The sequence below is a fragment of the Equus caballus genome, chromosome 4 (assembly GCF_041296265.1).
Source record: "Equus caballus isolate H_3958 breed thoroughbred chromosome 4, TB-T2T, whole genome shotgun sequence".
In the NCBI taxonomy this organism is placed as follows: Eukaryota; Metazoa; Chordata; class Mammalia; order Perissodactyla; family Equidae; genus Equus; species Equus caballus.
In genome coordinates this window covers 15,290,051-15,295,906 of record NC_091687.1, presented here as the reverse complement: position 1 = coordinate 15,295,906, position 5,856 = coordinate 15,290,051, and positions in this window count along the sequence as shown.

Below are 5,856 nucleotides of genomic sequence, written 5' to 3'. Positions count from 1 at the left end.
GGGAGAGTGCTCAGATCTGTGGGCTGCACTCTGGAACTCAAGGTGAGAGAGCCGGGTTCAGCTCTGTCCCGTCCCTTCTCTGAGCCTGATCTTCATCTGGGGGGGGTGCAGTGATGAAGGGTGTAACTTTTTAGCATAAGTATGTCCCATACACTATATGTGATATACTTACACTATAAAAGTACTTGTTTATCTGAAATTCAAATGTAGCTGCTATTTATTTGCTAAATTTGGCGACCCTAGAGTGTGGAACCTTTCTTGCCCTGGCACAGGCTCCTCCAGGAAGCCTTCCTGACCTTTCGCCCTTCTCTCTCTGTGTCTTTCTTACTACCTTGACCCTGTTAGGTTCCTCTCTGTGGCCTGTCTCCACCCTAGCCTGGGAATCCTGGAGGCGGGGACCATGCCAGGTTGTTAGTGCGTTCCTGGGCCCAGTGGGAACTTACTCAGTGGTTCATTAGCGCTTTTCCCTTGAGAGTGTCCTGGGTACCTTGGGGGTCATTCTCTGTTCACAACCTCTTCTCCTGCCTGGGGCTCTTGAGGACTATTTCCAGTTAAAAGGAAGGAAAGGATGTGCCAGGCATGGCTGGACTCTGCCTCTTGACGCTGGACTGGACGTTCCATCCACGTCACCTCCCTGACCCAGGTTAAAGGCCATGGTCATGGGGCTGCCCCAGCCTGGGGCTGATTGCCAAGCTGGGCATATCAGATGAAGGCAGAGCCCTGTTCCTGCCCGCCCTCACCTGGTCCCTGGGCAGGGCTGTCCCCCCACCTGGGGAACCTTGTTTCAGGCCCCTCTCCCAGCTCCTTTGGATTCCAAGGTATTGGCTCCAGATTAGACAGTGAGGGTGCAGCTGAGAGGAACTGCCATAGAAAGCAGCTCCCATTATGAAGACACCCACCGAGCTCGCAGGGCTGGCGTGAACGTGAGAAGCAGCGTGATGCTGTGGAGAATAAGCATCAAGGTCAGCCTCCCAGACCTCGTCTCCACTCAGCCTGCGTGTGTGAACGCCATTTCCCACCGTCCCTGCTTGGTGGTCTGGCTTCTGAGTTCTTAGCCCTGCCCAGGTCCTGGCCTGTTAAGACCTAAGGCCTTTTGCCAGGTCCTGGAGCTGGGCCAGGGATGCTGTGGGGGCAGCAGTCAGGTGGATTGTCTGAGCTGCCACCCTCCCCCTCCAGGGAGCCCTGGGGAAGGATCCCGGATCTGGTCCATTTGGAGATTCCATAAAGCAAGTGACTGGCTTCTGCTTGCCTCGGGCCTGAGTCATCCTTTCTGGGGGGCTCCACAAGCCCTTCCCCACCTCAGTAGCAGGCTGGAGAAACAGGATCCCGAGATGCTGGTGGCTTGGTCTCCTGCCCAGTGGGAGGGTGGCTGCCCCATGGGGGATAGGGACAAAGGACCAGACAGCCGTGAGCTGTCCAGCTTCTGCACCAGTGGGTCCTGACTGCAGCTGAGCTCCAGGGATAAGCAATCTGATAGGTTCACTGACATGTATAGATGGAACCCTTATATGTGCAAGGATCCCTGCCCCAGGAACCAGGAACTCAGCCTCCAGGAGCAAAATGCACACACCCAAGGCAACAGATAGACCAAATGCCGTGATGGCTGGAGCAGGGAGAGACCGCCTGGGCAGGGGGTGGTAGGTAAAGTCCCCACCACGGATGGAGAATTTGACTTGAGCTGTCAAGGACAGACAGGATTTGGAAATAGCTGGAGGGGGCCTTTGCGGGGCCACAGCAGAGCTGGGAGGAAGGAACCCACAGGGCATGTGGAGAGCGGTGAGCAGGTTAGTTGGCTTAGCAAAAGCTTCCACAGGGCAGTAGTTCTCAACCAGGGACAATTTGCCTCAATGGGGCATCTGGCAAGGAGTGGAGACAGTATAGGTTGTCATATCTGAGGGGTGGATGGGACTGGCTTCTAATGAATAGAAGCCAGGGATACTGCTGAAATCCCACAGTGCCCAGGGTAGCCCCCACAATGAAGAGCAATCATGCTGACGTGCAGAGCCCCCTGCAGAGCAGCAGTAGGGAGGGGTGCTGAGAGCCCCCTGGGAGAGAGCAAGGGCTTCCAGGCACAGCACTTATGGGGTGTGCCCAGCTGCAGCAAGAGACCACATGACAGGGTTCTTGTCTGTCTGATGTGTCATGATAACGAGCTAGATTGCTGCAGCCATGGAGCAGCATCTCTGTACCACCATTAGGGATCCAAGCTCTTCCATCTTCCTACCCTGCAATGTTTTTAAAAAATTGTGATAAAATATACGTAACACAAATTTACCATCTTAATCGTTTTAAGTGTAAAATTCAGCGGCATTAAGTACATTCACATTGTTGTACGACCATCACACCATCCATATCCAGAACTTTTCATCTTCTCCAACTGAAACTCAGTGGCCATTAAACAATAATTTCCAACCCCACTCCACCAGCCTCTGGCAACCACCATTCTACTTTCTTTCTCTTTGGATTTGGCCACTCCAGGTACCTCATATAAGTAGAATCATATAGTGTTTGTCCTTTTGTGTCTGGCTTATCTCACTTAGCACAATGTCCTCAAGACTCATCCATGGAGTAGCATGTGTCATAACGTCATTCATTTTTGTGGCTGAATAATATTCCGTGGTATGTATATACCACATTTTATTTGTTCATCTGTTGATGGACACTTAGATTGTTTCCACCTTTGGACTGTGGTAAACAGTGCTGCAATGAACATTGGTGTCCAAGTATCTGAGTCCCTGCTTTCAATTCTTTGGGGTATGTACCTAGGAGTAGAGTTGATGGGTCATATGGTAATTCTATGTTTAACTTTTTGAGGATCTGCCAAACTGTTCCACAGTGGCCACACCATTTTACATTCCCACCAGCAATGCACAAGGGTTCCAGTTTTTCCACATGGTCAACAACACTTGATATTTTCTATTTTTTTTAATAGCCAACTTAATGGATGTGAAGTGGTATCTCATAATGGTTTGGTTTGCATTTTCCTAATGACTAGTAATGTTGAGCATCTTTTCATGTGCTTATTGGCCCATTTGTATATCTTCTCTGGTGAAAAATTTATTCAAGTCCTTTGCCCATTTTTGAATTGGGTGGGTTTTTTGGTTATTAAATTTTATGAGATCTTTATGTAATCTGGATGTTAATATTAATCCCTTATCAGATGTATGTTTTGCAAATATTTTCTCCTATTCTGTGCATTCTTTGCACTCTCTTGATAGTGTCCTTTGATATACAAAAGATTTCAATTTTGATGAATTCCAATATATCTTTTTTTTTTTGCCTGTGCTTTTGTGCTAAATTCAATGTCGTGAAGATTTTCCCCTAAGTTTTCTTCTGAGAGTTTTATTGTTTTACCTCTTTTATTTAGATTTTTGATCCGTTTTGAGTTAATTTTTGTACATGGTGTAAAGCAAAGATCCAAATTTATTCTTTTGCATGTAACCAGTTTTCTCAGACTCATTTGTTGGAAAAGACTGTCTCTGGTCTATATATCTGTCCTTATTCCAGTAACACACTGTTCTGTTAGCTGTAACTTTGTAGTAAGTTTTGAAATAGGAAGTGTGAGACTTCCAACTTTGTCATTTTTTGTTAAGATTATTTTGGCTATTCAGGGCTCTTTGAGTTTCCACGTGAATTTCCGCAAAAAGCATCATGGGGATTTTGATAGGAATTGCATTGACTCTGCAGGTTGCTTTGGGTAGTATTGACATCGTAACAATATTCAGTCTTCCAGTCCATGAACATGGGATGTCTTTCCATTTATGTCGTCTTTAGTTTGTTTCAACAATGTTTTGTAGTTTTCAGTGCACCTTGGTTGAATTTATTCCTAAGAATTTCATTCTTTTTGATGCTATTGCAAATGGAATTATTTACTTAATTTTCTTTTCAGATTGTTCATAGTGTATAGAAATGCAGCTGATTTTTCTGCAACTGATTTTGTATCTTGCAAGTTTGCTGAATTCGTTTATTAGCTTCTGTGGCTTTCTTTTGGGTTCTTTGGGATTTCCTATACTTGCCCTTTTTACTTCCTCTTTTCCGGTTTGGATGCCATCTGTTTCTTTTTCTTGCCTAATTGCTCTGGTTAGAACATCCAGTACAATCTTGAATAGCAGTGGTAAAGGCAGACACCCTTGTTCCTGATCTTAAAAGAAAAGCTTTCAGTCTTTCACCATTGAGTGAGATGCTTGCTGTGGGATTTTCACAGATATCCTTTATCATGTTGAGGAAGTTTCCTTCTATTCCTAGTTTACTGAGTGTTGTTGTTTTTCTTTTTTACTGTGGTCATAACAGCTTATAACATTGTGAAATTTCAGTTGTACGTTAATATTTGTCATATACCATATAAGTGTGCCTCTTCACCCCTTGTGCCCACCCTCCATGCCCCTTCCCCCTGGTAACCACTAACTTGTTCTCTTCGTCCATAAGTTTGTTTGTATTCCACATATAAACAATTATATGAAACTATGTGGTGTTTGTCTTTCTCTGTCTGGCTTATTTCGCTTAACATAATACCCTCAAGGTCCATCCATGTGGTTGCGAATGGGACGATTTTATCTTTTTTTTTTGTGGCTGAGTAGTATTCCATTTTATTTATTTATTTTTTAAAATTTTCTTTTTAAGATTTTATTTTTTTTTCCTTTTTTCCCCAAAGCACCCTGGTACGCAGTTGTATATTGTTAGTTGTGGGTCCTTCTAGTTGTGGCATGTGGGATGCCGCCTCTGCGTGGTTTGATGAGCAGTGCCATGTCCGCGCCCAGGATTCGAACCGACGAAACACGGCCACCTGCAGTGGAGCACGTGAACTTAACCACTCGGCCACGGGGCCGGCCCCTCCATTTTATATATATATACCACATCTTCTTTATCCAATCGTCAGTCGATGGCCACTTAGGTTGCTTCCACATCTTGGCTATTGTAAATAATACTGCAGTGAACATAGGGATGCATAAGTCTCTTTGAATTATTGATTTCAAGTTCTTTAGATAAATACCCAGTAGTGGGATAGCTGGGTTATATGGTATTTCTATTTTTAATTTTTTGAGAAATCTCCATACTGTTTTCCACAGTGGCTGCACCAGTTTGCATTCCCACCAGCGGTGGATGAGGGTTCCCTTTTTTCCACAACTTCTCCAACATTTATTATTTTTTGTCTTGATGATTAAAGCCATTCTAATGCGCATAAGATGATATCTAAGTGTAGTTTTGATTTGCATTTCCCTGATGATTAGTGATGTTGAGCATCTTTTCATGTGCCTATTGGCCATCTGTATATCTTCTTTGGAAAGATGTCTGTTCTTATCCTCTGCCCACTTTTTGATTGCGTTGTTTAGTTTTTTGTAGTTCATTTGTGTGAGTTCTTTATATATTATGGAGATTAACCCCTTATCGGATATATGATTAGCAAATATTTTCTCCCATTTGGTGGGTGGTTTTTTCATTTTTTTATTTTTTATTTTTTGAGGAAGATTAGCCCTGAGCTAACATCTGCTGCCAATCCTCCTCTTTTTGCTGAGGAAGACTGGCCCTGAGCTAACAACCACATCCATCTTCCTCTACTTTATATGTGGGTTGCCTACCACAGCATGGATTGCCAAGCGGTGCCGTGTCTTCACCTGGGATCCAAACTGGCAAACCCAGGGCTGCTGAAGCAGAATGTCCATGCTTAACCGCTGTGCCATCAGGCCGGCCCCTAATCCATATCCATTTAAATTAATTACTGATAAGGAGTGACTTCCTCCATTTTGTTGTTTGTTTTCTGTCTTATAGCTTTTTTCCTCTCATTTCCTTCATTACTGCCCTCTTTTGTGTTTATATTTTTGTAGTTACGTGTTTTGATTCCCTTCATATTTTCTTTTG